This window comes from Arachis ipaensis, chromosome B04, assembly GCF_000816755.2.
Source record: "Arachis ipaensis cultivar K30076 chromosome B04, Araip1.1, whole genome shotgun sequence".
NCBI classification, from domain to species: domain Eukaryota; kingdom Viridiplantae; phylum Streptophyta; class Magnoliopsida; order Fabales; family Fabaceae; genus Arachis; species Arachis ipaensis.
The window spans coordinates 68,899,932-68,908,601 of NC_029788.2; the positions used below are offsets into that span (position 1 = coordinate 68,899,932).

At 36.5% G+C, this 8,670-nt stretch overlaps 2 long non-coding RNA genes across 3 annotated transcripts; both read right to left on the reverse strand.

Moving 5' to 3' along the window:
• Positions 4,591-6,507, reverse strand: LOC107639355. The gene is made up of 3 exons (XR_002361155.1): positions 6,395-6,507; positions 4,918-4,995; positions 4,591-4,809 (listed from the first exon to the last, which is right to left on the reverse strand). It is a non-coding gene; the product is annotated as an uncharacterized LOC107639355 (long non-coding RNA).
• On the reverse strand, positions 6,605-8,340 carry LOC107639356. Of its 2 annotated transcripts, none has more exons than XR_001620089.2 (4): positions 7,804-8,340; positions 7,398-7,597; positions 7,034-7,108; positions 6,605-6,680 (listed from the first exon to the last, which is right to left on the reverse strand). It is a non-coding gene; the product is annotated as an uncharacterized LOC107639356 (long non-coding RNA). The 2 variants fall into 2 exon arrangements; XR_002361154.1 differs by having other exon boundaries at positions 7,398-7,606.

Sequence of the window (8,670 nt, forward strand, 5' to 3'; positions counted from 1 at the left end):
TATGTATATATATATTTCTTTTGTATTTTTTATGTATAAAAAATAATTTTTTATCTTTTTATTTCAAATATTTTTCATATTATATATATATATATATATAATTAACACTACAACATTTTCAAGTTGAGACAACATTTAAAAAGTATTGTCTAAATGCTGATAAAATGTTGCTTTTGATCTATGGCAATACTTTTGGACCTAAGGCAACGTTTTTGGGCGGTGTTGCATATGCAGCCGTTGCCTTAGATCAAGGCAACACTTTTTTATTTCAAAAGCAACGCTTTTGAGAGTAACACTTAGTAAGTATTGCCTTTGGTTGAAAAATAACAACACTTCAAAGGTGTGTTTGAGACAATACTTTTGTAATGTTGTCTTTTCTCTTATTTTGACCACTACTAAAAAATGTTGCCTATTTGCAATAAAATCCAACCCTTTTTTGTGTTGCTTATAAATTTAAATTTGTAATACTTTAAAGTGTTGCCTATTAGTTTTAAATATACAACCTTTTAAAGTATTGTCTTTTCTTTTGAATATGCAACCTATACAAATGTTGTCTTTTCTTTTGGATATGCAACCTATACAAGTGTTGCTTTTTCTTTTGGATATGCAACCATACAAGTGTTGTCTAATATTCAAAATATGCAACTAATAAAAGGATTACTTTTTTGATAAAAATAAAAATACAAAAAATAAAATTTACAATAAAATTTTTTGTTCATACATGTGTAATTATTTTAATTAATAAATAAATTTGTGCAGTGCCAGTTTGGGCGTTGAACTCCACTTTGCAACTTGTTTCTGGCGCTGGACGCCAGAATTGGGCAGAGAGCTGGCGTTGAACGCCAGTTTGTCTAAACTTAGGCAAAGTATGAACTATTATATATTTCTAGAAAGCCCTGGATGTCTACTTTCCAATGCAATTGGAAGTGCACCATTTTGAGTTCTGTAGCTCCAGAAAATCCATTTTGAGTGCAGGGAGGTCAGAATCCAACAACATCAGCAGTCCTTCTTCAACCTCTGAATCTGATTTTTGCTCAAGTCCCTCAATTTCAGCCAGAAAATACCTGAAATCACAGAAAAACACACAAACTCATAGTAAAGTCCAGAAATGTGAATTTAACATAAAAACTAATGAAAACATCCCTAAAAGTAACTAGATTCTACTAAAAGCATACTAAAAACAATGCCAAAAAGCGTATAAATTATCTGCTCATCACAACACCAAACTTAAATTGTTGCTTGTCCCCAAGCAACTGAAAATCAAATAGGATAAAAATATGGCCCGATCCACAGTAACTTCAGATCGGTTGCTAGTGGGGATGATGGAGCGTTGGATGAACTCCAACCATCCTCTAGCCACAGGCTTGAGGTCCAATCTTCTTAGTTGAACCGGCTTGCCTTTGGAGTCAATCTTCCATTGAGCTCCTTCCACACATATGTCCATGAAGACTTGGTCCAACCTTTGATTAAAGTTGACCCTTCTAGTGTAGGGGCGTTCATCTCGTTGCATCATAGGCAAGTTAAACGCCAACCTCACATTTTCCGGACTAAAATCCAAGTATTTCCCCCGAACCATTGTAACATAGTTCTTTGGATCCAGGTTCTTACTTTGATCATGGTTCTTGGTGATCCATGCATTGGCATAGAACTCTTGAACCATTTGGATGCCGACTTGTTGGATGGGATTTGTTAGAACTTCCTAACCTCTTCTTTAAATTTCATGTCGGATCTCCGGATACTCATTTCTTTTGAGTTTGAAAGGGACCTCGGGGATCACCTTCTTCTTGGCCACAACATCATAGAAGTGGTCTTGATGAGCTTTGGAGATGAATCTTTCCATCTCCTATGACTCGGAGGTGGAAGTTTTTGTCTTCCCTTTCCCTTTTCTAGAGGATTCTCCGGTCTTAGGTGCCATCAATGGTAATGGAAAAACAAAAAGCTTATGCTTTTACCACACCAAACTTAGAATATTGCTCGCCCTCGAGCAAGAAAATAAAGAATTAGATGAAGAAGAAGAAGAAAAGATGGAGAAGAGGGGGTTGTGTTGTGTGAAAATGAGGAAGAATGGAAGGCTTTATATAGGGAAGGGAGTGGGGGGTTAAGGTTCGGCCATATGGGTGGGTTTAGGTGGGAAATTGATTTGAATTTTGAAGGTAGGTGGAGTTTATTGGGTAGGTTTATGGGGAAGAGTGGGTGGATGTGAGTGGTGAAGGGTTAATAGGGAAGAGAAATGGAGGTGATAGGTGAAGGGTTTTGGGGAAGAGTGTTTATTGGGAATAGAGGATGATTGAGAAGAGAAAAGAGAGTGAGTGGAGGTAGGTGGGGATCCTGTGGGGTCCACAGATCCTGAGATGATCCTGTGGGGTCCACAGATCCTGAGGTGTTCAAGGATTTACAACCTTGCACCAAATTAGGCATGTAAAATGCCCTTGCACACAACTCTGGGCGTTCAGCGCCAGGTTGGTGCCCATTTTGGGCGTTCAACACCCATTTGTTGCCCATTTCTGGTGTTGAACGCCAGAACCATGCTTGTTCTGGGCGTTCAGCGCCAGCTCTTCTCCAGGGTGCAATTCTGGCGTTCAGCACCCAGATGCTGCCCATTTTGGGCGTTCAGCGCCCAGATACTGCCCATTTTGGGCGTTTAGCACCAAAACCATGCTCTGTTCTGGCGGTGAACGCCAGACAGGCAGATATAAAATAGTTATGGAGTTTTCGAAATTAATACTAAAATAAGGATAGAAATACTTATGTAAATCATTGGTGAGAATTTCAGATAAGCGTATGGAGATGCATTCATTCCTCTGAACCTCTGCTTTCCTGCTGTCTTCATCCAATCCGTCTTACTCCTTTCTATAATACCACGGACAAGGTTTAGACTTTCCGGACTCTCATGAATGCCGCCATCAATCTAGCTTATACCACGAAGATTCTGATTAAGAGATCTAAGAGATACTCATTCAATCTAATGTAGAACGGAAGTGGTTGTCAGGCACGCGTTCATAGGGAATGATGATGATTGTCACATTCATCACATTCAGGTTGAAGTGCAAATGAATATCTTAGAAGCGAAATAAGATGAATTGAATAGAAAACAGTAGTACTTTGCATTAATCTTTGAGGAACAGCAGAGCTCCGCACCTTAATCTATGAAGTGCAGAAACTCTACCGTTGAAAATACATAAGTAATGAAGGTCCAGGCATGGCCGAATGGCCAGCCCCCAAACGTGATCAATAGATCAAAAGATAATCCAAAGATGTCTAATACAATAGTAAAAGGTCCTATTTATAATAAACTAACTACTAGGGTTTACAGAAGTAAGTAATTGATGCATAAATCCACTTCCGGGGCCCACTTGGTGTGTGCTTGGGCTGAGCTTGAAGTCTACACGTGGAGAGGTCATTCTTGGAGTTGAACGCCAGCTTTTGTGCCAGTTTGGGCGTTGAACTCCACTTTGCAACTTGTTTCTGGCGCTGGACGCCAGAATTGGGTAGAGAGCTGGCGTTGAACGCCAGTTTGTCTAAACTTAGGCAAAGTATAGACTATTATACATTGCTAGAAAGCCCTGGATGTCTACTTTCCAACGCAATTGGAAGCGCGCCATTTTGAGTTCTGTAGCTCCAGAAAATCCATTTTGAGTGCAGGGAGGTCAGAATCCAACAGCATGAGCAGTCCTTCTTCAACCTCTGAATCTGATTTTTGCTCAAGTCCCTCAATTTCAGCCAGAAAATACTTGAAATCACAAAAAAACACACAAACTCATAGTAAAGTCCAGAAATTTGAATTTAACATAAAAACTAATGAAAACATCCCTAAAAGTAACTAGATTCTACTAAAAACATACTAAAAATAATGCCAAAAAGCGTATAAATTATCCGCTCATCATTTACCTAATAAGATATAAACAGTTATCCAAGCATTGCGATGAACGTACAAGCCATAGTGAAACGAGAAGTCCTAAATATATAGAAGGAAACTAATGAAGAAAACAACAGAATCAAGAATATTGTCATGTTACTTAATCCAAAATAGCCAAAGGTTTTCTTAATTTATTGAGAAAAAGACTCCAGATATCATCTAATTTAGTAAAATTTAAGACAGGGCAGAAAGACACACTTCGGATTCCGGAATGGATAAATGCAGCTTATAGCTATATTGTGGTCAGTGGGATAATATATTTCAATTAATTGCAGTTTTCTTATGAATTGGATAGATAAACATGCATTTCCAACAACCAACATCATTCATAAACAATAAATTCTTGGTAGGCCAAGGAAACGGTGCAAGCCAGATATTAAAATTAATAAACCAACATGGAGAAAAGTATTATTCAAACTGCAAGACCATTAAGGCAATATGCAGAAGGTAGCCGCATTCAAGCAATCCAATGAGTTAATCAGAGAAGGATAAAGCTTCCACAAGGCCAAAGCAAATATTAGAGAATAAAGTTCTGAAAAAAACAAAAAAGTAAGTTACAAGGCTGACACCAGGTTTTCTATGAGGGAGGCTTTGGCATCTCTTGATTCCTTTTGAACTCCAAAGTAGTAGCATGTATGGACATAAAATACTGCATGAAAGCTTATTCAAATAAATTAACAAAGAAGAACCTAAATGAAAGCTAGATTTCCTTCAGATTGTGCAGCCTGCCTCTTAAGTGCATCCATGGAACTTAGAAGTGCCTCAATTTCAGCATTTTTGGCTGCCAAGGCCTCAACCATATTTGATTCAACTCTTGTTACTTCCCTTTTACTTTCAGACAAATCCTTCTGTAGCTGTTTTATGTTAGCTTCATATGATTTACTCAGCTCTCTCTGTAAATATGGAATTATTTTAGTAATGCAACAACTCAAGTGTTTCATTGCCAGCATATAATGAGACATTCCAGTCTCTAAAACCAGGACATAGTAATTGTATTTCACCTCTACAGTGAGAAGTTCCTCTAGTTGTGCATTTTCAGATTTGTATTCTTGAAGGCGAGTTGATAATCCAGCACAGACCTAAGCATCGTGAAAAAATATAAATCAGGCATCTATAATAGCAATTACAAAGAAACATAATTCAACATTCCACAAATACTCTACAGAATCTTTATCTGATCAAGATTGTCCCATATCTGAGGCTAAGCCAACACAAATATTGGTTCAAACAACATTCTTACCCAAGCTAACCTTGCCTCTTTGGACCCACCAGTTGATTTTGTTGTTTTAAGCAACCCTTGAGCCTATGAACCGACTAAAAAATTAGAAGAAAAGATGTGATGTTTTATGAAATAATGATTGATAAATTAATTTCTCCAAAATCAGTGTTACCTCTTCAAGTTGATCTTGTACTTTCTGTGGGGAGATCACGGTTTTATGCTACTGATCATTCTTTCTATTCGGAACTGATTCATTCTTTACATCACCATCTTTAGGTCCATCATCATTATTAGGAACAATATCAGCACCCACAGATTCTGATCTCTCTTGATTCACATTTTGATTCACATCCAGATCCCTAGGCTTGTTAGTTTGGCCAACAATAGTGAGTTCATCACTTGGGGCTTCAATTCCTTTGGAAGTTTGGGGAGGATCCTCCTCATAAGCATTCTCTTTGACAGGTTCACCATTTGTAGATACAGTGGCAACTTCAGAAACAGTTTTAGCTGCTAAAACTTTCACATCATCTGTGGCATGTTTACCAACATCATCAGTTGGCTTTTATGATAATGAAGTGCCGGACAAGGGAGACGTTGAATCCACAGGTTGCTCCTTGTTTGGTTGGTCTGCAGATATGGGGGTACGCCGATCATTTTCAGCTACAAGTTCAAGATTGTCCCTCTGAGTTGTTGCATCCACTGCAGCAGCTAGAGTTTCACTTTTCTCTGCAGTGGCATCACTCGTTACAGTTGCTGGCGTGGATAGTCTCTTATGAGCCTGAAGAAATCAAGAAGAGAAGCTCAACTTGAAAATTAACTACAAGATCATTATCCATGTATAGTAATGCACAGGCAATACCTTGACTTTTTTAGTCCTGTTGCCTTTAGATCTTTACCCATTGGAAGCTATTTCAAAAAAAGTTAAGATACAATAAACAACTGCTAGCACTTCTAATAACAGAATATGCAAAACTTAATATTGAAAAGGCACGCTTTTTTACTCATTTATTCTAGTTTAAAATTAAACTAGATAATGACAAGACTATAAAATCAAACCGTCTTCTCTTGACCTAGCAAAAGTTTACACCAAACTTTTAAGCCAATAAATTTCTCAATATAAAAGATCACAAAATGGAACTCACATTTAAGAACCATCAATAGTCAAACTAAAATATATAACACAAGAAACCTTCTAATCATCAAGGTTTTAGAAGTCTATCTTTTGAATAAACTGTCAGCATAACTTCACAAAAATATACCCAGGATCGATTCAAATCATCAAGGTTTTAGAAATCTATCTTTTGTGATAGAGGCATTTCCCTCAAGCTGGTCATATAGAAACATTCCCAAAGTCTTTGTAGAATAAAATAACACATGCAGTAACACAACAAACCAAAAAGTTAGATGAATAATTTTTTTAAAAAAGAAAAAAAAAGGGAAAACATAAGCAAACAAACAATGGAAGCCATACCTGGGTTCCCAGGCACAAAGAGAACATGCATAATTGGAGCAACAGCGTGAATCTCCAATATTTCAGATTTGTAACTAAAATATATATATATATTATAACACATCACCACATGAATTATAAAATATTAAATATTATTATCTAACAGTTAAGAAATTCACATACCCTTGTAACAAATTATTGTCTCTTGAAAGGAAAAAAAAATTACCTGCCTATACATATAACAAATTATTGTCTCTTGAAAACTTTACAATGACGAGATAGAAAAAAGAAAGTAAAAACACAAAAAAATTTAGTTTTATCTACTGATTTTTGCCAAGACTAAAGATCTAAGATGAACAGATTGACAATTAAGATATAGGAAACAAAAAGACAATTAGTAGAAAGAGAAAAAATCTTAGTGAAAGAAAACTTATTTTTTAAAATTTACCTGTGATTTTGTGTATGTATCTTTAGTGATGTTGTAGAATTCCTGCACATTCGAGGGTTGATTTTCTCATAATTCCTGAACATTGAGAAGTGAAAAAGCAATAATTAATTAATTAATCAATTAATTTAATTATGAAGTTTGATAAGATATATCATAAAGAAAGGCATTGAATGAATGCCTACGATGCAATGAGCATGGAGAAAACATCGATAAACTGAAACACCGAGCATGGAGAAGTAGAGTTTATAGATAGGAATTTATCAATGTTAAAAATGGAGAGAAAAAGAATTTCTACTTCACACAACACATCACTAATTGCTTTATTTTCATGAAAGTTCTAAGTATAACAGTTTTGACCACTAACATGAATTCAAGTATACGGAGAGTTGAAGAACTAGTCAAGAAACTCTCTTGAACTTTGCTGAATCTATCAACCTCTTCCTCCTCCCTGAAGAAGTAAGTTCAGTTAAGCAGAGAAAAAGAAAGTGAAGATAATTGGAAGCATTGTGAAAAACCTGGCAGCAAATTGACTGAACCGGAAGCATTTTCAGCCAACTCCAACACCTACAACAACTATGAATCTAATGTTAAGTTCCCTAAATTGAGATTTCACCAACAATAATTAAATTCCAAGTCCTAAAATTGACATCATTTAGTGATTAAAGCACAAGCCAGCAAATACACAATAACAATAAAACATTGCAGTGATTTAATAGGATCATAATTAATTAAACAGTAATTTCTCATCAATGAAGAAAAATTATCATTACCAGAATTTCTCATCAACTTCAGCCATAACAAAGCTGAGTAAAGCAAGGAGCCTATCTGTGATGGAAAGAGTACGAGCACCACGGGGGAGCAGAGCATATCAGCACCCAGCCAGGGGCCAAGAAAAACGTTGCAAGTAGAAGAAGGCGAGCAAATTGGAATCGAGCAGAGCAAAATTCAGAAGCTCAAAATGCAGAGCGACGAGTACGAAGGCGCACGAGCAGCAACAAGCACGACGGCACGCGAGCAGAGACGAGTACGACGGCAACGCGAGCAGTGAGTAACACAACTTCAGAAGCAACGATGAGGAAATGCTGAGCAGCGACGAACACGACGACGATGCGATTAGCAAACGAGTACGATGGCGATGCGCCGATGCGAGTAGCGACGAGTACGATAGCGCGCGAACAGTGACAAACGCAACGGTGACACGAGCAGAGAGGAACACAACTTCACAAGCAACGATGAGGAAATCGAACAAACAAGGGTAAATCGCGCATCAATAAAATTTTGAAATGGTTGGGGTTAGGGTTTCTAATTGAAAATAGGGCTTGGAATTTTGTGTTGAACTCTAAGGATTTGAATTAGTAAATAATATATAAACTATAAAGATGTATTTTGTGTTAATTTAAAAGAAGAAAAAAGTACTTTTTTGTTAAAATATTTGGAGAAATGGTCAAAATTTTAGAAGAAAAAATTTAATTTAGTTTTGGCAACATTTATAATGAGAAGCTTATTAAAAATTTAAGAACAACACTTATAAAGTGTAATATATAAATATCACAAATGTTGCTTGTTTAATTTACAAAAGCAACACTTTTTACTTGTACTTTAATCGATCAAAAAGGAACATTTATAGTGTGTTGTTA